General features: G+C 39.3%; 1 long non-coding RNA gene across 2 annotated transcripts in view; it reads right to left on the bottom strand.

Annotated features, from left to right (window-relative positions):
- The window catches only part of LOC118010464, an 85,448-nt gene that overhangs the window by 28,508 nt on the left and 30,251 nt on the right, over window positions 1-26,689 (bottom strand). The window lies entirely within an intron of this gene.

Genomic DNA, 26,689 nt, shown 5'->3' with positions numbered 1-26,689 from the left:
ATGGGTTGAATTGTGTCCCCCAAAATTCATATGTTGAAGCTCTAACTCCCAATACATTAGAATGTGACCTTATTTGGAAATAGGGTTGTTGCAAGTATAATTGGTTAAGATAAGGTCATGCTGGAACAGGATGGGCCCCTTATCCAATAAGACTGGTGCCCTTATAAAAAGGGGAGGAGCACCTGGGTGGCTCAGTTGATTAAGCGGCTGCCTTTGGCTCAGGTCATGATCTCAGGGTCCTGGGATTGAGCCCCACATTGGGCTCCCTGCTCAGTAGGGAGTCTGTTTGTCCCCCCTTTCTCTTCCTCTGCCCCTCCCCCAGCTCGTGCTTGTGCCCTCTCTCTCAAATAAATAAATAAAATCTTTTAAAAAAATAAAAAGGCGAAATTTGGATCCAACACTCACAGAAGGAAGATGAGGTAAAGACACAGGAAGAAGATAGCCATCTGATAATAGAGATTGGAATGATTCACCTAAAGCCAAGGAGTGCCAAGGATTACTGACACAGCAGAAGCTGGGAGAGGCAAGGAAGGACTCTCCACCACAGATCTGAGAGAATATGGCCTTACTGACACCTTGATTTCAGATTTCTCTAGAACTACGAGACAATGAATTTCTGTTGTTTAAGCTACTCAGTTTTGGTACTTTCTTATAGCAGCCCTGGAAACTAATACAGCGGTCTATCACCCAAATTTGCTTAATGATCTATCAGCCGATTTGTTAAAAAATTGGAAACTACCTTACTTTGAGAAACATTTGTTACTCACTTGAGTCATTCATTTTCTCACTTTCTGGGAGGAATTCCACCAAAGAATCTACCCAAACTTCTCAAGTAACTATTAACTTTACCTTTTTTTCTTATTTGGAAACTTCTTGTTTACAGAGCTAGAGTTAGATAAAACTATGGTAAAATAACCCTAAATATTGGAAATTAAATAGCTTCCCCCTCCTCACTGTTACACATATTGAACCATCTAAATTTTCCCACAATAATGCAGAAAGTCTTATCTTTTTTTGTTGTTTTTTTAGTGTTCCATGATTCATTGTTTGAGTATAACACCCAGTGCTCCATTCAATACATGCCCTCTTTAATACCCATCACCAGGCTAACCCATCCCCCCACCCCCCTCCCCTCTAGAACTCTCAGTTTGTTTCTCAGAGTCCATAGTCTCTCATGGTTCATCTCCTCCTCTGATTTCCCCCCTTCATTTTTCCCTTCCTACTATCTTCTTTTTTTTTTCTTTAACATATAATGTATTATTTGTTTCAGGGTTACAGGTCTGTGATTCAACAGTCTTACACAATTCATAGTGCTCACCATAGCACATACCCTCCCCAGTGTCTATCACCCAGTCATCCTATCCCTCCCACCCCCCACCACTCCAGCAACCCTCAGTTTGTTTCCTGAGATTAAGAATTCCTCATATCAGTGAGATCATATGATACATGTCTTTCTCTGATTGACTTATTTTGCTCAGCATAATACCCTCCAGTTCCATCCATGTCGTTGCAAATGGCAAGATCTCATTCCTTTTTGATGGCTGAGTAATATTCCATTGTATATATATACCACATTTTCTTTATCCATTCATCTGTCGATGGACATCTTGGCTCTTTCCACAGTTTGGCTATTGTGGACATTGCTGCTATAAACATCGGGCTGCATGTACTCCTTCGGATCACTGCACTTGTATCTTTGGGGTAAATACCCAGTAGTACAATTGTGGATCATATGGTAGCTCTATTTTCAACTTTTTTAGGAACCTCCATACTGTTTTCCAGAGTGGCTGCACCAGCTTGCATTCATACCAACAGTGTAGGAGAGTTCCCCTTTCTCCACATCCCCTCCGACATCTTTTAAATGAATGAGGTTCAGTTTAGTATCTTGCCTAAGTGAAAAACAAAACTAGGATATGAACTCATTCAATAACCAGTCACGTCTTTCACCCAAACTGTACTGTACTGCCTTATTCGTTTACTGTGTCTCCATTTTGGAGGTCTCGGAAGTGATAAATGAGCATAAAGGGAAACTGTAAGCCTAGAATATCCTTAGGCAGTGAAGTGGTAGTGGCTAGCTCTATAAGCAGACCAGAAGTTCTAAATTGAACTGTTCTTTATCTTTGATCAATTAAGAATGAGAAACAACTATCTTATAATAAGTTCTCCCTGCTGGTAGACATTATTACTCAAAACAAGGTAGGAAGAAATAATCAGAGGAAAATTTGGTGACCAAAAAGAAATGGGGGAAAACTGCTTTAAATCAGTGTTAAATTAAGGTATGTGCATTTTAAGGGAAAAAAAGAGGCAGTAGCCAAGAACCGAAAAGCAAAGAGTAGCATCTGTCAGGAGATTTAAAAAAAAAAAAGGCGGGGGCATGAGGAAAGCCATTGGAGTCCTGAAATCACCTGAGTGAGGCTGACTCAAGTTTCTCAGGTTGTCAAAACCATTAAGAGTCATAGAAGCTGCTTTTATCCCACAATGGCCTCTGTTTAATAGTCGTGGGTGAACCCATTACACACGATTACCATGGCCTTATGATTCTTGTTTCCTTGTGAAAGTGTGTTTCCTGCTCTGAATCATCCTGTAATCTGCTCCACAGGGTTTCCATTTGTTTAGATCAAGTGTGAAAAAGAACTGCTTGAATCCCATACTTAATTTGGTGCAATGACAATTCATATGGCAACGTAACAAGGTCATGCCACAAACTTCACACCCAGATATGCAGGGGGGGAAACACGGCATCTTATTTTAAAACTGCTCTAATCTCCCATGCCAATTAAAGACATCTCTTCCTGCTTAACTATTTCTTTCAGGTTAACTCTCTTTGGGGTAAGTTATTCATCTTTGTAGCCAACCTCCTTTCCCCCTTTCTGCTCTCCAATATGTCATCTGTGAGTATGAGGGAAATCTTGTGATTTTAACTATCAGAGGAAGGGGTGCTTACATTCCTCACCTGTAGGTCTTTATGCCTTTTCTTGGTATCTGGGTTTATGAAGTAGTTGGATATGGTTTGGCCCCTGGGAATTCTATGATGACATCTCCTGAAATGTGGCTGATCACTCCTAGCCCTACAGAGCATCATGCAGACACCCACTGCACAGCCATTAGTTTGTTCTCAGGACGTCCCTGCACATTGCTGCCTCTTTGTCCTAAGCCCATGTCTCCAGTCCTCTCATTGCCCCCATATCATCTACAGTGTGGAATCAGGCACAAGACCTCAGGGTCATTCCTCTAGACACCATCCTCCATCTGTGTTTATTTCCTTCTCTCACCATGTTAGATGTGGCTCAGGCCAAAGGCAAGGCTTTGCATAAAAATCTGCACAGACAGCCTAGTCACTTTGATTCCCCCATACCCATCCAGATGGCTTTATAGCCTTCCGTCAAAACTCAAACCCAAAAGAAAGAATAAACAAGCTTATAGACATCTCACCAACCTGCTGCCCTACTTTCTCTTCTCTACAAATATTTTATGTTTTCATCAGTTCTAACACACACGTTATTTCCTATTTTAACATTACTTATATGTATCTTCATAGATATGTGCAATAAATTCTCTGGGTTTAAACACCCAAGAATCTGCCAGGCCATATGGCATAACAGCAATGAACATACCACTCCACACATCCATGGGAGAACATTAAAGTATCTATTGTGACATATCCTGACCTACACTTGTATGTACATTTCTAATGTTTGCTGTTCTGATAGCTTTAATATGGCATCTCACTGTCGCTTTAACATCTCTGATTACAACATTTGAAATTGCTCTTTATGACTCTGTTAGCCATTCAGATTTCCCTCTTTATATTGCCTTTTCATATCCTTAACCTATTTTTTGTGGTTGTTTTTCTATAAATGTTTCTATAAATATTTTTATCTATTAGCTTTAGAATTTTTAACCTTCAAAGTGATGTCTTTAATTCATGCAGAATTGCCTCTTAAACAGTGTAAAACAGGGATCCAATTTCTTCTTTGTATGTGAGGATTTTTCCAGTGACGCTAAAATAATCTGTTCTTTCATCCTTTTTTAATATGTCACTTTATCTCTCAGCTATATAAATTCCCCATATACGCAGTTCAATTTCTGAGTCTATATCCCATTTCACTGATCTGTTTGTCTGTTCCATAACCAATAATTAAAAAAAAATTTAAACCACATAATTGTCAAGTGTCTTAATATCCGATAGAGTAAATCCTCTCTCTTTTCTCTTCTTTTTCAAATGTGGCTTAGCTATTCATAGACTTTTATTCTCCCAGATTTTATAAAGATTTTTCAAGTTCTTCAAAAAATATAAATGGAACTTTGACTGGAATTGTATTGAGCTTGTAGATTTGTTTGAGGAAAATTGACATCTGTACCACATTAAATCAGCCTATCCATTTATTCAAAATTTCTTTTATGTTTTTAATGGAGCTTTAAGTATTTCTACACAAAGATACTGGCTTTCTTTTTTAGGTTGGTTTCTAGATATTTATTCATTTTGGGTAATATTATAAAAAGCATCATATTTCAATTATATTTTCTAGTGGATAATTGCATAGGAAAATATTATTGATTTTTATAAATAGGTCGTATACCTATTTGCTGAACTCTTTTCAGTTCTAATAGATTTCTCTTAATTCTGTTGGAATTTCTATGTATATGATCATTTCACCACCAAAATGACACTATGTGACACTAACATTTAGCACTATGTTGGCTGGCATGTCACAGGTATGGAGGAAACTACATAGTCTCCCTTTTCCTAAACCCGTAAACTCAAAGACATTCACAACTGATAGTGAAACATCTTTAAAGTAAAATAAAAAAGAGCCAGTAGGCACAATATGAAAAATTCTCTACACCTCTCTTTTTTTATTCTCTTACTTGGCTTAAGTTTGATCTTTGTTTTCAGATTTTGAGTTATTTGAATTTTATATATTCTATTTCTATAACTTTAGTGGTTACCCTTATAGTTTCTACATGCATAATTTGACTTAAAATCTGAAATAATTTCTCTCTCTTCTTCCTGGGTAATAAAAGGTCTGCAGAACTTTTCACTCTACTCACATTCCTCCTATTTTACACATTATTATTGTTTAGTATTTTACCTCCACATATGTTTTATCTTTAAACTAATCAGTACTGTTTTTATTGTTTTATAGAGTTAGCGATTATGTAGATACTGCCATATTTACCAGTTTCTTTTTATCACATTGCCTCTTGCTTCTCATATTTTCCTTCTATACATTCACAAGTCTTTATTCCTAAAGTGTGTTCTTGAGTCATTTTTTCCATGAGAATGTTTAACTAGTAAATTCTTTCAAGATTACTTTTCAATGTCTTCATTTTACCTTTGCCCTTAAATCATAGTTTAGTTGGGTATACTAGATTGGCAACTATGTTTTCTTTAAAGATATTTCTCTTCTTTCTTCTGTCTTCTATTGTTGCCACTGAGAAGTCTGTTGCCAATCTAATTTAATTAACTACCCTTGTAGTTAATGTTTTTTTCTTCTCTGTTAGTGTTTTAGGTTTTCTTTTATTTTCTGTATTTGGTCTCTGCAGTCTGACTCTGATGTATAAAGTACAGACTTATTCATTTATTTATTTTGTCTTCCTTGGAGCTTATTTACCACAAAATTCAACCCTGAGCTGATTATTAACCTGTTCTACAGAAGTCCTATTTAGACACGGACATATCAGAAGCTAGCTTAATGGATTTACTATAAGTCATTCCAGTCTGGAAAATTGTCCATTTAGACTTCATTAGCTTCCCCCAATACAAAATCATACGAATTGAGTTACACACTGTTGACATGCCTTTGGCTTTTATCAAGGTTCAATATCAGCCACATACATACTATTTCTGTATAGTCTATAAATCATAGTTGAGAACATTACATTACAAAACTAAGATGTGAACAGTTCCAAATTTCTCTACCTCCACCCCCAACTATTAATCACTCTCTCCATCCATCCTGGCTCTGAGAAACAGAAGTATCTTTTTTCCCTTCCCAAGGTTCACCCATCTTTCCTTCCACTATCTCTGACACTTGGCTCAGTATTTATACCTTCACTCCAAGGCCATTTAAGTCTTTTCCACTCTGCCCACTCCTTCCTTACAGGTAAAAAAAATTCAAGTTTCACACTTCCTAAAAAATAAGAATTTTTCTTTATCCTTTCCTGTCCCTCAAGATAATTACGTCTCTTTGCCATCCTCACAGCCAAATTTGTCGAAGGAGGGAGGGCTGGTCTCTTCTATACCACCCCTCCCCCAGGTACACCAATTTCATTCCAGCTCTGCTGAAATCTGGTTTCTTCTCCCACCACTCACTGAAACCACTATAGGCAAGATTACTAATGACTTCCTGACCTCCAAACCAGAGGAGTCTTTTTAGGGTTAATCCTATTTGGATGCTCTAAGGCTTTGAACATTTTTTTTAAAGATTTTATTTATTTGAGAGTGGGTGGGAGGGGCAAAAGAAGAGGGAGAGAGAGAACCCCAAGCAACTGAGCCACCCAAGTACCCCAGCTTTGACATTTTTGCCTAATTTGTCAATCCTGACTTTATCACTCCCTCAGAATTCTTCTCTGCCTTTTCAAATTGCCCTCCTTAGATCACTTTTCATACTGTATTACTATTTCTCTGCTTCCCTTTAAGTGAGGGAGGTCTATGGGGGTATTCCTGGTCCTCTTTTCAAACCACTTCCATGGCTTCAGCCTGTAGTTATAAATTGGAGGCCCTGAAATATCTGTCTCTAATCCTGAGTATCAGACCTAATTTCCAACAGCTTGCTTAACATTTTCACCTGGATGCCCAACAATATCTTAAATGCATTGTGTCAAAATGGAAGTCCTTTTCTTTTTCTTTCAACTTTCTCTTATACTCCCTATTTAAGTGCTATTGTCATTCACTGCCCAAATTTAAAACAGTCTTTAATCCAGTGCTGCCCAATAGAACTTTCTGTGATGATGAAAATGTTCTGTGTCTGTGCTGCCCAATGTGGTGTCCAAGACTCTCATGGTTATAGAGCATTTGAAATGTGGCTAGTATGGCTGAGGAAATGACTTTTTACTGTATTTAGTGTTAATTTACATAGCCACATGCGGCTATCCTACTGGAAAGCACAGCTCCAGTTCTTCTTCTCACCTAAATTATTTTTGCCATTAGTTCTCATAGTTTCTATCTCCTAAATTTTTCTTGAGAAGAGCCTTCTCAAAGCAGTTCTGCTTTCCTATCTTCACTGTTACCATTTGAAAACACCAATATATTTATGTCCTTTCCCTGTCTTAGATGTTTTCATTAACCTCACATTTTATATTTTACATAAGATATCTGCACTTCTAGTCATAGCCCACAAAGCCTTCTGTGATTTGGTCTACCTTCCCTCTGGCCATTCTCTCATCACCACCACTCTCCCAGCATGCATCCTCTATAATAAGCAAACTCAACTCTTTGCTCTTTTCCTATGTGCCCTGTAACACTTCCAAGCTCTTGCACACTCTGTACTTCTGCTCTGTATATACCTTCTCTCTCTCAGTTCCACGAATTTCTACTCAAACTAATGAGACCAGATCAAAGGTCACCTCCTCAGTAACACTGTGCCTGACCATCCATGGAAATATAGCTACCACTTTCTATGCATGTTCATAATATATAATAGCTACTCTGTCATAGTAATTAGTACTTTTTCTACATGTGCTGGTATATCTGTTCCATTCTAATCCAAAGCAAGGACAGTGTCCCAGGAAACATTTTGACTCCCATATGTAAATGAATGAATGATCATAAAATTCCAAACAATTTCTTCTACAATTAAAGGCCAGAAATGTATCACCTGAAAAACTTGACTGCTTCCTTTTTTAAACATCTGAAATTATAAGCCTATATTTTTTCTAATTGTCTCTATAAGTCATTGATTCTTATATATATGAAAACAGAGCTTTATTTTTCATAGCTGAATTTAGGCAAATCACATCACATCTCTGGATATAGCACTTATTATCCCACTAAGCCCCAACTTTCCTATCTGAAAATGGGGGATGATTGTAATGAGACAGTGGGGAAAAAAGAAAAGAAAGGTGGGGGAGGAAACATGCAGTAAACCCTCACATGTAGGTACATTTTCCCAGGCTTCCCCAAGTACTCACAGGAATACACAGATTCCAATGGTTTGGAGTTGAAATTTCACTAGATCCAAGAAATAGCTCACTTTTTAATTCCCTCTGTGAAGAAAAGCAAGTTGTAGATCAATTCCAGACAACGCTGGGTATTACCCAGATCAGAGCTTGGTACAAGTCATGGCTGAAAACTAACCCAACCTGTGCCTGACTACACCTTTGGGTAGATGGTTCTGATTCTGAGTTTGGTCTAGAGACCATAATTATAAATTTATTCCTCTGTAATAATAGTCTATAACTGAGAGGGTTTTCCTGAGGATTCAACAAAATCTTAAGGTGATAATCCTTTTGAAGTGCCTCACCCATAATAAGGGCTCAATATGTGATAGGTTTGATTGTTACTTACAGGATTCAATAATTTTGCAACATCTGAAACTATGGTAATTTTGAGTGCCAAATCACAAATTTCTTGTAGTCAAGTGCTGAGAAATCAGACAGTACATTACTAATGGCTGATATGTGTATATGTGCAGCATTACCAAGGTCATATTTTTTTGTATGATTATCTGTTTAATGTCTATCTCCTCCACTAGACTGTAATCTCCATGAAGGCAGGGCCTTGTCAATTTTCAGATCCCTAGCACTTAAAGAACCTGGCACATGTGAAGCACTCAATAAATATTGCTGAAATAATTTGCTCACTTATTTGAAAAACATTCTAGGTATTGGGGTGCCTGGGTGGCTCAGTCGTTAAGCATCTGCCTTCCGCTCAGGTCATGATCCCAGGGTCCTGGGATTGAGCCCCGTGTCAGGCTCCCTGCTCTGCGAAAAGCCTGCTTCTCCCTCTCCCACTCCCCCTGCTTGTGTTCCCTCTCTCGCTGTGTCTCTCTCTGTCAAATAAATAAAATCTTTAAAAACAAAACAAAACAAAACATTCTAGGTATTGTGGTAGAAACCAGGGATAGCGGGAGGGGAAGAATGAAGCGGGGGAAATCGGAGGGGTAGACGAACCATGAGAGACGATGGACTCTGAAAAACAAACAGGGTTCTAGAGGGGAGGGGGGTGGGAGGATGGGTTAGCCTGGTGGTGGGTATTGAGGAGGGCACATTCTGCATGGAGCACTGGGTGTTATGCACAAACAATGAATCATGGAACACTTCATCTAAAACTAATGATGTAATGTATGGGATTAACATAAGAATAAAAAAAATAAAAATAAAATGCCACCTTCCCAGGGGGGAAAAAAAAAAGTTTCAAAGAAAGTCTTCTCCATTAATGAACTCCTGTCTAGTTGACAAGTCCCTAAATCAAACCAACGATTACAATAGAGCAAAGTAAGTATTATAGGAACAGCATGGAGTGCTGTGGGAAAATACAAGAAAATATAAGATAAATAGTGAGGAGTAGGGAGAATTAGGAAGAGCTTTCCAGAGGTGATAATTGAGATAATCTCAAAATAGGCAAGAAAAAAAGAAAGCAGTTCAGGGACAGCAAGAAACCCAGAAATAAGAAAGTTAGAGGAAAGGCAAGTTTTTCTGTTTAATTGGAGAAGTATCTGCAAAATAAATAATGGCAAGAAACAAGGTGGAAAAGTAGGGAGAAATCAGAATATGTTTTGTGAACCATGTTAAGGATTTTGAATTTCATTTTGAAGGCAATCTAGAGACACTGTAGGACTAACAGAGAAAGATGATAACCTGAAAAATGAGTGGGGTGGACTAGATCTCTAAGGTGTCCCAGGTTTAGCAGTCTGTGATTTAGAAATGTTGAAAGCTGAATTTAATACTCAAATACAGTAACTGTATGTATCAGTTGAACTAAACTACTATAACAAAACAGATCCAAAATATAACGACAGCAGAGGTTCATTACACACTCAGAGAGGAGCCCAGGGCGGGTACTTCTACTACCTTTGGAGAAAAGAAAGGCTCTATCCGCTCCTCACACATGCATTCTAGGCTAACACACCTCTACCATATTCAACACATGGCTTCCAAGATCACTCTGGTCTTCAGGTCACCTTTCCATCCTTTGTGAATGGGTTATGGTGTGAAAAACACCCTGTGGGACGCTTTCTGAGTCAAATCTGGAAGTGGCACAGATCATTTCCATTTACTAGGACTCAGTGGCTAGAACCAAATCACATGGCCACATCTGACTGCAAAGAAGGCTGGGAATTGTAATTTACCTGTTTGCTAAGGCAGTTTCCACCATACTACTTTAGTTTAGGACTTACGGTATATTTGTGTTCTCTTTCCCCTAGATGGTTTTGTATTTTATTTTCTATTTTAATTATCTGTATTTCATTATGTCTCAAGTTTATTTTAAATGAATGCAGAGTGCAAATTATAAATAAAACCATAATCATAAATTTGGTTAATGTCAACACAAGTATATAGTATTTTGCAGTTTCACACTCTTTAGTTTGATTTTTTTAAAGCAACTCTCTGATGAAACAGGGAACTGTTGTTACCACCATTTTTAAAATACGTGACTCAGAGAGGTAAATGACTTATCTGAGGTTGCCCAATTACACTCATTCTAACAGACAGTTAATGTGGGAAACATTTGATTCCTTGAAATCTATCTAAAAATGTAAAAGTATTTTTTAAATCTTTTAAAGACTATTTCTCTTGATTCAAAAATAAAGGACATCCAGAGTTCATGTTGAGGTCCATTTTGAAACACTTAGATTCATGTAACTCAGCAAAGCTCACCTCAACCACAAATGCAGAGTACACACAGAAACATAACCACTGGGAGTGATACTGTAAACAGACTCCATCTGAGCTAGTATCTTTATGATCTAGTAAAAAAACATTTGCAAAAGAGGCAGCAAGAAAGGCTCTTGAAGCTAGATTCAGGCACTCAATTTGTTAAAGGGGTTCAGATGGTGTGTTAGTTTCCTAGGGCTGCTGTAACAAAGTATCTCAAAATGAATAGCTTAAATACCAGAAACGTATTGTCTCACATTCCTGGAGGCCAGAAGTTTGAGATCAAGGTGTCAGCTTGGCCATGCTCCCTCTGAAGGGGCTAGGGAAGGATCAGTTCCCCGCCTCTTTCCTCCCTTCTGATACTTTTCTGGCCTGTGGCACCGGAATTCCAATCTTCACAGAACTGTGAGATGATAAATTTCTCATTTGCTTACCTTTGGCTTGGAATTAGTCAATGAGACAAAGGCCTACATATTAGGGAATTAACAGCCTGCAAGGGAATGGAAAGAGCTTTCCTATGCCCAAAGAGTTGGAAAATATAGCAGTAGAAAGAAGCCAACAAAAAATTCCAAATGCTCAGGCCACGTAAGGCTTGCCCTCCAGAACATTTTTTTTTTTTAAGATTATATTTATTTATTTATTTGAGACAGAGAGAATGAGAGAGACAGAGAGCACATGAGAGGGGGGAGGGTCAGAGGGAGAAGCAGGCTCCCTGCCGAGCAGGGAGCCCAATGCGGGACTCGATCCCAGGATCCCAGGACTCCTGAGCCGAAGGCAGTCGCTTAACCAACTGAGCCACCCAGGCGCCCTGCCCTCCAGAACATTTTTACCAGCATTTGGCATGCTGCCCCACCAATCCTCCCCTGGAAAGTGAACAATGTGTCAGCCCCCCACATCTATGTAAGTTTCCCACTTGTCTCCACTGAGCAACATTCTTCCCATGAGGTCATGTTCAAGCTCCTATTCTTATTCCAAATGACTTTTCAATCCTTTTGGCACCTATGCTTTTCTGTATTTCAACTGTGGACCCATAAAAACCAAACCAAACACAAGACATGATACAGAGACCTCAGCTGTTCTACAGAAAAATGCCTCTGCAGTCTTTCCAACCCAACCCTTTTCTAGCACCCCAAAGGAAAAACGAGGAGAGAGGGTAAAATGTTTTGACTGTTCACCAGTGCACTGGGAAGGTACTGCTTCCTTGAAAACTCATGCCCTGGTACCTGGCAAAATGAACCCTCTGCTGCTTCACTTTTCTGACTGCATCGTCACACTTGCCAAGCCAACATCTGTGGATTGCATGGCTTTACAATTAGAGGAGGTGGAGAGTATGTGTAAAAAAAGAAGAAAAATCTTCTTCAGAGAAGAACATCCTCTTCAGAGAGAACATCTGATAGGATTTGTCTCTCAAACTTCCACACACCTTCCTCTTCCCCACCATTCCAGGGCTCTTGTCCCTAAAATTAGCCTAAGAGATGGAATCACTTCTAGTCCAGACGAAGGCAAGTTTGGCAGCTTTCGGGGTTGAACGGTGACACCTTAGTAACAATCTGCTTTTCTCTGCAAATTGCTGAGGCAATGGTGTTCCTTGGCTAATTCAAAAATCAGGTGATGCCCAAATAAACTACAGCACATTCTTGTTTCTCATCCAAGAGCCAAAGCAAGGTGCCGCCGGAGACTGCAGGTCAAGTCTCCTGCTGAAACACAGTCCCATGAGATTGGCATTCCAGGGCTGTTTCTTCTAGAAAGCGATGAGAGTTGGGACAAAAATTTGGAGGGTTATAGGGTAAAAAGCAGAGGAAGAAGAAGAGAGGGTAACTGTCACTAGATATGCTGCTTCCATCAATGTGGTCATAACAAAGACCAAATTGGGCAGCAGTTTTATAGGGTATCATACCAAGATGTGAACAGTCTGTGGTCAGTATTAACCTGCAAAGAGGATCTTCTCTGTGATCTTTATTTCAATTCTGCCCCTATTTCTTCCCATTAAGTTAAATGGTATCCCTAGCTTCCACCTCCAGTCTATTACAAGTCCTGTCAATAAGAGCTACTAAGTAACTCTCTCAGATACATCTGTTTTCCTTCATAACCATTGCCATCAGTGTACCTCTAGTCATCAGCATCTTCTTTCACTTGAATTAATGATAATGGTCCCTTCTCATTCCTTCCCTTCCCTCCTCCCACACTTTTATTTCTTTCTAATTTATTTTATAATCAAGATGGTCTTTCTCAAATGCAAACATAAACATATCATTTGACTGCTTAAAACCCATACACAAAAATAGACTCAAAATGGATGAAAGACGTAAATGTGAGACAGGAATCCATCAAAATCTAGAGGAGAACACAGGCAGCAACCTCTTCAACCTCAAGCACAGCAAATTCTTCCTAGAAACATCACCAAAAGCAAGGGAAACAAAGGCAAAAATGAACTATTGGGACTTCAAGATAAAAAGCTTTTGCACAGCAAAGGAAACAGTCAACAAAACCAAAAGACAACCGACAGACTAGGAGAAGATATTTGCAAATGACATATCAGATAAAGGGCTAGTATCCAAAATCTATAAAGAACTTCTCAAACTCAACACCCAAAGAACAAATAAGCCAATCAAGAAATGGGCAGAAGACATGAACAGACATTTTTCCAAAGACATCCCAATGGCCAACAGACACATGAAAAAGTGCTCAACATCGCTTGGCATCAGGGAAATCCAAATCAAAACCTTAATGAGATACCACCTCACACCAGTCAGAATGGCAAAATTAACAAGTCAGGAAACAACAGATGTTGGCGAGGATGCGGAGAAAGGGGAACCCTAGGGGCGCCTGGGTGGCTCAGATGGTTAAGCGTCTGCCTTCGGCTCAGGTCATGATCTCAGGGTCCTGGGATCGAGTCCCGCATCAGGCTCCCTGCTCCTTGGGAGCCTGTTTCTCCCTCTGCCTTTCTCTCTCGCTCTGTCTCTCATGAATTAAAAAAAAAAAAAAAAAAATCTTTAAAAAAAAAAAAAAGGGGAACCCTCCTACACTGTTGGTGGAAATGCAAGCTGGTGCAGCCACTCTGGAAAACAGTATGGAGGTTCCTCAAGAAGTTGAAAATAGAGCTACCCTATGACCCAGCAATTGCACTACTGGGTATTTACCCCAAAGATACAAATGTAATGATCCGAAGGGGCACCTGCACCCCAATGTTCATAGCAGCAATGTCCACGACAGCCAAACTATGGAAAGAACCCAGATGTCCATCGACACATGAATGGATAAAGAAGATGTGGTATACACACACAGACACACACACTCACACACACACACAACGAAATATTACGCAGCCATCAAAAATGAAATCTTGCCATTTGCAATGACATGGATGGAACTGTAGGGTATTATGCTAAGTTAAATAAGTCAATCAGAGAAAGACAATTATCATATGATCTCACTCATATGTGGAATTTAGGAAACAGGCAGAGGATCATAGGGGAAGAGAGGAAAAAATGAAATAAGACAAAACCAGAGAGGGAATCAAACCATAGGAGACTCTTAATCATAGGAAACAAATTGAGGGTTGCTGGAGGGGAGGGGGGTGGAGGGTTGGGGTAACTAGGAGTTGGACATTGGGGAGGGCATGTGTTGTAATGAGCACTGGGTATTATATAAGACTGATGAATCACAGACCTGTACCCCTGAAACAAATAATACATCATATGGTAATTAATTGAATTTAAATAAAATTTAAAAAACCTTCATGGCTCCCTGATACTTTTATAATAAAGGGCCTTCAAGACCCTGCCTCTATGGCTTCTGCCTAATTCTCCAGCTTCTTCTCTTCTTCCCACATGCATTCTATGATTCATCCATGCCAAACTCCTTGTAGTTTCTCCAGTGTGTCCTGGTTCTCCCCTGACCCCTCCCTTGACTCCCACTGCACTCTTTAAGCTCTCTCCTGGTTGCTTAAGATCTTCCCAACTTCTCCTCCTCCTTCTCTTCCCTCTCCTCCTTTTCTTTCTTCTCATCATTTGCTAACTCCTACTTATCCTGCTGGTCCTCAATTCCAATTTCACTTTATCTGGAGAGCCTGATCTGCCCCTGTGCTTTGCAAATCTGGGTTAAGTTCCCTTCCCATGCTCTTTCTCAGAACCCTCACTTTCTCCTTCCATAAAGTGTTAACACTCTGTGTTATAATTGTCCATCACTCATCTCTGTCTAATCCTCTCCACCCGCCTCCCCAACCCAGGACTACATGCCCTAAGATCAAGGAGCATGCCTATATTGCTCACCATGACCCTAACACCATACAAAAAGCATATGCAAAGTGCTCAGTGTTTGTTGATTCAATCAGTCTATTAGTCGATTAAAATATCCCATGCTGCAGGAGTGGAGGTAGAAAAGTCTTTGGCTCAGGTGCTGATTCCCAAAATCCTCCTATTTACCCCTTGACCATTTATATGTAGTTATACTTTGGCAAAAGACAAATTCATTGCAGCTATTGCATAAAGAAAGAAACTGGGATAAAAGATGAACAGCAACAAAAACACTTCCCTTCACAGTTGTTAAAAGATTCTGCTATTTTTTAACAATCTATGGAAGCTTGATCTTGCTTAATCCTTTAGACTCTTCTCATGCTCAACTTGTTAGTGATTATCAGAGTATACTTAGCTGAGACCAGGATCCTGAATCCTTAACCTCTTTCCACAACAAGGGCCATCCCTGGAGGGTCAGGACCAATTTACCCATTAGGTCCTGTAGTAGCTCAGTGCCCAGGGTCCACAACAGGTTTAGAAGCCCATGAACATGTTTTAATTTCTTTTGAAATCAAAAGCGTCTGAGCGTCTCAAAAGTGATATATGCATAGAGAACAAGGCTATGGAGTTGGGATGATCTCACTACCTCTGGACCTTGATGGAGCCCCTACTCCTGGTGAGAGGGTTGAACCATATTTCCATATGGTTTTCTATATGGTTCCATAAGGATTGCTTCCACGCTTCTGGCCTAAGGCCTGCAGATGGGCAGACTGAGGCTCCTCTTACCCTTTGTCTGAGACTTGTACAGGGATTGTCAGCAAAGGAAACCAGAATATGTCACCTCAAAATATGCCTCTTTAACATAAAAATTATCTTGAATTAAAGGCAATTAAGCAGTAAATACGGGGGGGGGGAAGCTCCCTGTTTTCTACTTTCTAAAGGCAGAAAATAAATTCTCCTTTTACTAGAGACAAACTCCTATCAGCCCAGAGTTGGTACCAGAGGAATCTGTAAACAAACCTTATTAAATTAGCCCTACTTAAGGAAGATAAGAACTACCTAGCCCCAGGAGGACTACCCCAAGCCCAAACCCCTCTGTTTCCTCAATTCTTCACAAATTTATTGTTTCTTTGCCTCAAAGGTATAAAAGCTTCCTGCTCTGGTCATTTCTTCCAGTACTCAGTCTCTCGTAAGGGCTTCTATATACATGTAAAAAGTTAATAGATAAGTATGCTTTTATCCTATTAATCTGTCTTTATCAGTTTACTTTTCAGACCAAGCCGGGTATCCTAAGAGGATTGGGAAAACCTTTTTCCTTCCCTACACCACTTTATCTTACCAGCTACCAAAATAAAATTGCTTCCATTACTAGAAATATCTAAGACCTAGTTCAATACTCTAATCATTCGACTCCTTCTATGAAAACGGAATTATATTAAATTAAACTTCTCTTCTTGGACAGGCCCAGTGCTCCAAGTCAGGAGCACTTCAGTCCACACACCTTACTATGAGCCATTACTGTGAGGTGAACCAGGCCACTCCCTCTCCAGACCACGGGCCTAGGGCAAGATCCAAAAACACCCTCCGAACCTAGCTGGAAAATACAGAATGTGAAGTCACACACTTCACTGACAGACGGGCAGTGGCCATCAAATACAAAATATAAACTTGCTCATATTTGCAAACATGTAAGGGAGCCACTGTGTACGGGAAGAATGCATTCATCTGAGGGGGGTTATTAAAATGTAAATGCTCAGAGATCAATCTAGATAAAAAAGAATCAGAAAAATTATACAATAATACAAACATCAGTGGCTCAGTCAGTTAAGCGTCTGCCTTCGGCTCAGGTCATGGTCCCAGGGTCCTGGGAAGGAGTCCCTCACTGGGCTCCCTGCTCAGCGGGGAGTCTGCTTCTCCCTCTCTGCCTGCCACTCCCCCCTGCTTGTGTTCACTCTCTCTCTCTGACAAATAAATAAAATCTTTTACAGACATCACTTCACTGTAAGATTGGTTACTAAAATCTGCACTCTGCAAATGTGCATCAGAGCTGATATTTGGACAAACTGAGTCACAAAGTCAACCAATCAGAACACAAAAATTCCCTAACCACTTAGAATCCACAGAACAAAAGAATCGTTTGTTTACATAACTAAGCTGTCACAATATCTGGTTTTGCATTTTGTAGGCAACATACCAGATAAAAATGTGAATTTACTCATGACTAGAGACTACTAACTATAACAACTATAAAAATGAGACTACTAATAACACTATTATAAATATTATTAAAATGTCCAAAAGCAAACAATCATAAGAATAGAGGAAAACAGGGAAAGATCATGTTCCTATTATGGTCAAAAACTTGCGATGAGGGGCACCTGGGTGCTCAGTCGGTTAAGCACCGACTCTTGATTTCGGCTCAGATCATGATCTCACGGTCCTGGGATCAAGCCAGTGTCTTTGGGCCCCTACTCAGCAGGGAGTCTGCGTGTCTCCCTCTCCCTCTGCCCCTACCTCCGCTTGTTCTCTTTTTCCCTCTCCAAAGTAAATAAATAGATATTTAAAAAAGAAAATAAAACCTGCAATGAGTCCTCATTCCCTTTAGAACAAAAGCCAAGATCTTTACAGTGGCCTACACCCATCTAATCCCTCCATCCAGCCCACTTTACCACTCTGAGCTCATCTCCCCTGGCTCTCTGATCTGGGCACTCATCTCCTCACTGTCCCTCAAGTATGCCAAGCATCCTCCTGCCTCAGGGCCTTTGCAAGGAGTGCTCTTGCTGTCTGGAAGTCTCTCCCTCAATGTATCCACTGGGCCATTTCTTCATTGTCTTCAAGATTTTGCTCTACAGTCATCTTTTCAATGAAGGAGGCTTACCCCGAAATAAGTGAACTATGTCATCTACCTAATACCTTTATTGTTTATTGTCTATCTCCCTCTGCTGGAACCAAGATAATGGATGAGGACTTTTTCCAATTGGCTCATAGATGGCTCCCAAGCAAATAGTACAGGACTTGAGACAGAGGAAATGCTGAATGATTATTTGTTGAATGACTGAAAAAGAAGTAATAACTTAACTATACAATAAAACAAAGTGACTCTGGGAAAATTCAAGAAATGCTGGTAGGATTTAATAATTTGTAAAAGCGACAGAAATGTTAAATACATCTGATTATTATTTCAATAGGAGAAAAGTGCTTTTCCAAACTGACATTTTAGAAAACTTCAGGAAGAGACAGCCTATATCTAGAAGGATTATCTACATTGGCTACTGAGTATATTAAACATAATGTGACTTAAAAATGGTATTATAGGGCGCCTGGGTGGCTCAGACGGTTAAGCGTCTGCCTTTGGCTCAGGTCATGATCCCAGGGTCCTGGGATCGAGTCCCGCATCGGGCTCTCTGCTCCTTGGGAGCCTGCTTCTCCCTCTGCTTCTCTCTCTCTCTGTCTCTCATGAATAAATGGGTAAAATCTTTAAAAAAAAAAAAATGGTATTATAGATTACTTTAGTACCTCAATATGTATTAAAATTATAATTAGAATCTTATCTTTAAAACAAATAATGACAATTCTTTTGTAATGTTGAATTTTGCTTGTATGTTTTTTTTTCAGGGACTCACTAGCTGCAGAGTTAATGAAAATATCTTGCCTAGTGCCTGACATTTCCTCCTCTTTATACCCAGCTTTAGGGACAGTCTCCTTTCTGCCACAGATAAGTTTAGCAAGTGCAAAATCACAGCATTTGGTTGAGAAGGAGGAATATAAGCGTGAAGGAAGCTGATTTTGCAAAGCTGAAAAGACACATTTCGACCTCTGAGAACCTACTGAACCACCTCATTCCAAAGATGCTTTTTGGTATGATACTTAAATGTTGAGCTCCCCCCTGTGCCTGGGAGGAGTCATCCAACAATTTCTAGAAAAGCAGACTGGTATTTGGAAGCCTTCAGTAATGCGGAACAACTTACTACTGTGCTTCCCCACAGAAAGAATTCTCAAAATACTACTTTATAAGAAGGAGTTCTCCCACTGGCTTGAAAAGAACAAAGATATTACTTAGCAGATTTCAATGCAGCACGTAAAAAAAGGAAAGGGCTACCCAAACACAACAAAAGCTACATGAGAGTGGTTTTTAAGGCACATGTGTGTATAAGCTTGCTTCGTGAAAGAACTATGTTTGTCTTCTTCATCCCTGATTCTCATGAAGCACACACGCTAGGCTTTCATTAAATAGTTGTTGAATGCATGAATGAATGGTTCAAAAAAACAAAAAGAACCAATCACTGCTCCCTAGGTTTAATTTAGTGTGGGACAATAGCTAAGTGCTGAGTACCTTTTCTTATAATTCTAAGCACACACGTTTACTTTCTTAAAAAATTATTAAACCCCATAAATGTTTCTTAAATTTTTTTCTTCATTGCTTACTTTTGCATTTCTGTATAACTTCTTTTATCTTTTTAATTAATTCAACAAATATTTGTTCATCCTTAGCCAAACTTCTACTTCAGAGACAATGAGAGAATAAATGCCTTGGAAATAGACATGTGGATCTAAATACTTATTCCACTGATCTCTAGCTAGGTGTCCTTGAGCAAGCTGCCTACCTCTCCCAGCCTCAGTAACTACTTCTGTAATCCAGAAACATACCCATCTCAGTAGATTGTTTAAGGGCTAATTGACTTATCTGATAAGTGTTTATTGTCTTCCCTGCTTCCGTTTCATTTAAGAGGTGGGAAATTTAATGGCTGATGACCAATTCCAATTCAATCTCCCAGAAATTAGAAAAGGTCAGCCTGAGAGATCCCTTCTGATGGCACAGACTATGCTGTGTATCATCTAGATCCCACTTTGTTTTCCTCTGGGAATGCAGAAAGACTGCATTTCTCAGACCTCCTTGTAGTCAGTGGGCCATGCGGCCATTAGAATATAGAAGTGACATTCAGGCTTAGCCTCTATAAAAATCTTCCAGTCCTGGCCCCTATCTGAATGCAGAGGATCCAACAGAACACTCCAAAGCCCTATGTGATGTTAGAGGCATGGAACAGGGCACCTGGGTGGCTCAGTTGGTTAAGAGACTGCCTTCGGCTCAGGTCATGATCCCAGAGTCCTGGGATCGAGTCCCACATCAGGCCCCCAGCTCAGCGGGGAGCCTGCTTCTCCCTCTGACCCTCTCCCCTCTCATGCTGTTTCTCTCTCTCTCTCTCAAATAAATAAATAAATAAAATCTTAAAAAAAAAAATAGAGGCATGGAACAGGAGCGTAAGGTCCTAAATTATCCTTCCACCCTCACCGATCTGCAATAAAGTATGATATGTAAGCAGTTCAATTTGGGAGTTGTTTTGTTTTGTTTTTACAGCAGTTAACCTATCTTGAATAATTCACCACACTAATTACCACCCAATCTAGAACTGAAAACCTGGAAGCAGATTAATAGTTACCAGTTCTTTCACTAGATTTCTTGAAAGATAAGACTAGGTCCTAATTTCCTGATATTCCACTCATCACCTAGCACAATACCCTAAATAAGTATATTTATAATATAAATGTTATATTTTATTTATAAATATATAAAATATATTTATATTTATTAAACACATACATATTTTAAATAAAGTCCATTCTCCATACTCTATTTTAATTTAAAATATAAACCTTATTTTCTGAAATCATTCCAATTCAGGACACAACCAAGATTTGATGACAATTAAAATGGCAATCAGAATGTGATCCCTGTTTTCCCAGGTCACTTGTAGGAGAAGGGCTATCATGGGAAGAAGGAAGTTATAGAGACAATCAAGTGTATAGATAAGAATCCTAGTGGTGCATTCAATGCCATCCCTACCAAAATACCATCGACATTTTTCACAGAGCTGGAACAAATAATCCTAAAATTTGTATGGAACCAGAAAAGACCCCAAATAGCCAGGGGAATGCTGAAAAAGAAAACCAAAGACAGAGGCATCACAATTCCGGACTTCAAGCTATATTAAAAAGCTGTGATCATCAAGACAGCATGGTACTGGCACAAAAACAGACACATACAGCAATGGAAATGGACCCTCAACTCTATGGTCAACTAATCTTCAACAAAGCAGGAAAGAATATCCAATGGAAAAAAGATAGTCTCTTCAAAAAATGGTGCTGGGAAAATTGGACAGTCACATGCAGAAGAATGAAACTGGGCCATTCTCTTACACCATACACAAAGATAGACTCAAAATGGATGAAAGACCTAAATGTGAGACAGCAATCCATCAAAATCCTAGAGGAGAACACAGGCAGCAACCTCTTCAACCTCGGCCGCAGCAACTTCTTGCAAGACATGTCTCTAAAGGCAAGGGAAACAAAAGCAAAAGAACTACTGGGACTTCATCAAGATAAAAAGCTGCTGCACAGCAAAGGAAACAGTCGACAAAACTAAAAGGCAACCTATGGAATGGGAGAAGATATTGCAAATCATATATTGGATTAAGGGCTGGTATCCAACATCTATAAAGAACTTATCAAACTCAACACCCCAAAAACAAATAATCCAGTCAAGAAATGGGCAGGAGACATGAACAGACATTTCTCCAATGAAGACATCCAAATGGCTAACAGACACATGAAAAAGTGCTCCACATCACTTGTCATCAGGGTACAAATCAAAACCACAATAAGACACCACCTTACACCAGTTAGGATGGCTAAAATTAATAAGACAGGAAACAACAAGTGTTGGTGAGGATGTGGAGAAAGGGGAACCCTCTTACACTGTTGGTGGGAATGCAAGCTGGTGCAGCCACTGAAAACAGTATGGAGGTTCCTCAAGAAGTTAAAAATAGAGCTAACCTACAATTCAGCAATTGCACTACTAGGTATTTACCCCAAAGATAGAGACGTAGTGAAACGAAGGGGCATCTGCACCCCAATGTTCATAGCAGCAATGTCCACAATAGCCAAACTATGGAAAGAGCCAAGATGTCCTTCAACAGATGAATGGATAAAGAAGATGTGGTTCATACATACAATGGAATATTACTCAGCCATCAGAAAGGATGAATACCTACCATTTACATCGACATGGCTGGAACTGTAGGGTATTATGCTAGGTAAAATAAGTCAGTCAGAGAAAGACAATTATCATATGGTGTCACCCATATGTGGAATATAAGAAACAGCACAGAGGATCACAGGGGAAAGGAGGGAAAATGGAATGGAAAGAAATCACAGAGGGAGACAAACCATGAGAGAGAGAGACTCTTGACTCTGGGAAATAAACTGAGGGCTAGGGAAGGGAAGGGGGGTGGGGGAATGGGGTATCTGGGTGATGGGTATTAAGGAGGGCACGTGATGTGATGAGCACTGGGTGTTACATGCAACTGATGAATCACTGAACACTACATCTGAAACTGATGATATACTATGTGTTGGCTACTGAATTTAAATTAAAAAAAAAAAAAGAATCCTAGTGGTGTTTGAGTATTGAGCTCTGGATTATTCTTTCAAATCCTTAACACTTCTCGGTCTCACTCAGTCCTGCAGGGATCATTTTCTCCTTAGATTATATCCTCCAACCACTTCTGGTTTTGCTACTGTCACTTGCATTCTTTTCTCCTGGCAGCCATGCTTCTACCATCATTGTTGGCTCACTTTTTTAACTAATTCGCCTATCTCACCTTTGATAAATTCCTCTTTCCAGCATAAAAGCATCCATCCCCAAGTGTAAAAGTATTTGTTTGGCAACTAAAGGGCAAAACTGCTCTTTCAATTTTTACAGTCCCCTTCCTGGTGGAATGTGGGACACATTCACCCAGAGCTATGTTGGAGAGTATATATAAATTGATATTCTCAAAAACATTTCTCCCCTGTAACAAACCAGATCCTAAGCTTTAGGACCAGTTGTTAGCTATCTCCATCTGAGTTGCCTACCTATTTTCACCAGAAACTAGCAATCAATAATTGTCTTTCTTAATTGCTTGGGTGCCTGTTAATCATTCTCCACTATTTTTTACTGTAAACTTTGGTAAGTATAATGTATATTCAGAAAAGTACTCACAACAAAGTGTCCAGTTCAGTGAATCCATTCACCGTTGTTAGTTAGTTGGCTAGTTAGTTAATTAGCTTTCCCCAAAAGTCTTGGAGAAGGAGTCCTGATAACAGTCCCTGATACCCTAACATCTTTGATGTGAACAGAAAGATTCTCTCCACTCCTCTAGGGCTGCTCACACATACTCATATCCACATGCTTTTGCTACATAAATAATGAGTTAGAGTCATCATTGGTAATCTAAGTCATGAAGGAATTTTGAAGACTTGATATTTAGTTTATACCCTTGCACACATTGATTTTTATTAAGTAGCACTTCTTATTTGCATGAAAGCATCTCAGGGATAGAATACATATTAAGCCCGTGTACCACACTCCAAAGGACATATTTGTATGGTTCACTAGAGTCATATTTATAGTGGACTCAAGACAACTCCAGAAATGGGGTCGGGGGGGAGGAACTGGCTTCAAATCAGACCAAGAAGTCCTTTCATGTCTTCATTCATAATTCACCATATGCTGTGCTTCCTTTCACCACTGCCTTTAAAAATCAAGAGATAAAGATACTGGATTTATAGCTAAATATAAATTTCCATATAGCCAAATCTTTCCTGCTTTCTCATTACCAAAAAATGGAAATTATTCCAAAAAGTGGCATTCCAATGTCTGTGTCTGTCCAATGTCTCTGAGGAAGACAACTGTACCCATATTTAATTCAGAGGAAAGTGGATGGTAAATAAACAAAAGAAAAGTATTCCGTTTCTTTCTTGCAGCAAAACAGAACCAATCATTTCCTCTTTTTTTAACCTTCCAATTTTGTATTTAATTAAAATTATCAGCCTTTTATTTTCCAAAACTACCCCTGAACATGGTCTATCCCAGCTGTAACCCTACAACTGTCCATCTATCTTCAGATAAAGCTATCATTCCTATTTAAAGAATGCTATGGAAATCCTTTTTTGCCCCATTCATTACTGAACAATATTTTATTCTTCATTTTTATTCTCTTGGTCCAGTGAGCATACTCCCAAAACTAAAAGGATCAAACGATGATGAGAGTCTGAGATAGGCTTTATTTAGATCATTAGGGTTTTTTTCCTAGAATGTTTTTTAATCTGCACCATTTTTTCCCTTTAAATGTTTTTTTAATTTAATTTAATTAATTTAAATTAACAGACATTTCTCCAAAGAAGACATACAAATGGCTAACAGACACATGAAAAATGCTCAACATCACTCGGCATCAGGGAAATACAAATCAAAACCGCAATGACATACTACCTCACACCTGTCAGAATGGCTAAAATTAACAACTCAGGAAACAAAAGATGCTGGTGAAGATGCAGAGGAAGGGGAACCCTCTTACACTGTTGGTAGGGATGCAAACTGGTGCAGCCACTGTGGAAAACAGCATGGAGTTTCCTCAAAAAGTTAAAAATAGAACTACCCTAAAGCCCAGCAATCGCACTACTAGGTATTTATCCAAAGGATACAAAAATAGTGATTTGAAGGGGCATATGCACCCCACTGTTTACAGCAGCAATGTCCACAATAGACAAACTATGGAAAGAGCTCAGATGTCCATCGACAGATGAATGGATAAAGAAGATGCAGTATATATACACAATGGAATATTACTCAGCCATCAAAAGGATGAAATCTTGCCATTTGCAACGACATGGATGGAACTAGAGGGTATTATGCTAAGCAAAATAAGTCAGTCAAAGACAAAAACCATATGATTTCAGTCATGTGGAATTTAAGAACAAAACAGATGAACATAGGGGAAGGGAAGGAAAAATAAAATAAGATAAAAACAGAGAGGGAGGCATGAGATTCTTAACTGTAGGGAACAAACTGATGGGTGCTGGAGGGGAGGTGGATGGGGGATGGGGTAACTGGGTGATGGGCATTAAGGAGGGCAACTGATGTAATGAGCAGTGGGTGTTACATGCAACTGAGGAATCACTAAATTCTATCCCTGAAACTAATCATACACTATATGTTAACTAAATTGAATTTAAATAAAAAATTAAGGGGCGTCTGGGTGGCTCAGTTGGTTGAGCTTCTGACTCTTGATTTGGGCTAGGGTCATGATCTTGGGGTTGTGGGATCCAGCCTTCTACTTCACCTCTCTCTCTGCTTTCCCCCCCACTCCTGCGCTCACTCTTTCTCTTTCAAGTAAATAAATAAAATCATTTAAAAATTTTTAAAAAGTCTCAATTTTTTTTGCTCCCATTTAGATAACTACACTTTTTAAAAAAAATCATAGAACCTAATTTTTCACATATACAATCCCCTCCATACCACCACAACACTACCATAGTTGCTTTGTGGAGAACAGGTGTGCTGGGATTTCTTAACACATTCACACTGCTGCTGTAGGGTCTGAGAGTATGGGAGATATGAGAGTCTGGGACTCTAAATGACTGCCCTCCCCCAACACAAATATGAATACATTGAAATTATTTAGACATTCTTAACACGTTTATTTCACTGCTCTTGAATCAAGTGAAGCCTCATCCCCCACTTTTTTTTTATTATGTTCAGTTAGTCAGCATATAGTAAGTTTTAATGAATTGTAAATTTTCATGAAAAAACAGAACTATCTCCTGACACGAGTAATCCTATTTCACTGTTATTTAGGTCAAATGATAAAACATGCCCAATGGGCCTAGAGTGATCTAGTAAAGCGCCAGATCATAGGAAAAGACAGTAGTATGCCCTGTGGGCAAGCAAGAAATATGAATCTATACGTGAGCAGGAAATCTGAGTCAGCACTCTTAAAACATGCAGCTGAATTTAATTCTCATCTGCCATATATATGTCTTTAAAATGTTATGATTATTATTTAAAAGTTTACAAAGCACAGATTTTTAGGGCAGTGAAACTATTCTGTAAGAAACTGTAATAGTAGATACACGTCATTGTACATTTGCCCAAACCCACAGAATGTACAGCACCAAGAGTGGATCCTAATGTAGACCATAAAACTTTGGGTGACAATGATGTATCAGTGCAGGTTCATCAACTGCAAGAAACATGCCACTCTACTTTGGGATACTCATACTGGGGGAGGCTGTGAGTATGGGAGGACAGGGAATACATCTACTTAAAAAAAAAGTTTTCTATCTGGATATTTTTTCACTTAATATTACATTATATGGAATAAACTACATTATGTCTTCTCGCTGCTCTCAAACTCTTCTCTAAATGGCTAAGGGATCACATTGTGATGGCTTCCAACATCCCTACAACTTTGGGCAAATCACTTTCTTTTTTTTTTTTTTTGTTAAGACTTTATTTACTTATTTGACAGAGAGACAGCGAGAGAGGGAACACAAGCAGGGGGAAAGGGAGAGGAAGAGGGAGAAGCAGGCTTCCTGCTGAGCAGGGAGCCGGATGTGGGGCTCCATCCCAGGACCCTGGGATCATGACCTGGGCCGAAGGCAGATGCTTAACAACTGAGCCACCCAGGCATCCCTGGAAAAATCACTGTTTCTGAATGTCTTGTTTTAAAGAGATTTGTAGTCTTTTCTCACACATTTCCTGCACCTACACTTCTCCTCATTGCATGCAACTTGTCTCCATGTATTGTCACATTGCC

Source organism: Mirounga leonina, unplaced genomic scaffold, assembly GCF_011800145.1.
Source record: "Mirounga leonina isolate KUSES-001 unplaced genomic scaffold, KU_Mleo_1.0 Mir_129, whole genome shotgun sequence".
Classification (NCBI taxonomy): domain Eukaryota; kingdom Metazoa; phylum Chordata; class Mammalia; order Carnivora; family Phocidae; genus Mirounga; species Mirounga leonina.
This window is presented reverse-complemented; position numbering and strand designations above follow the sequence as displayed.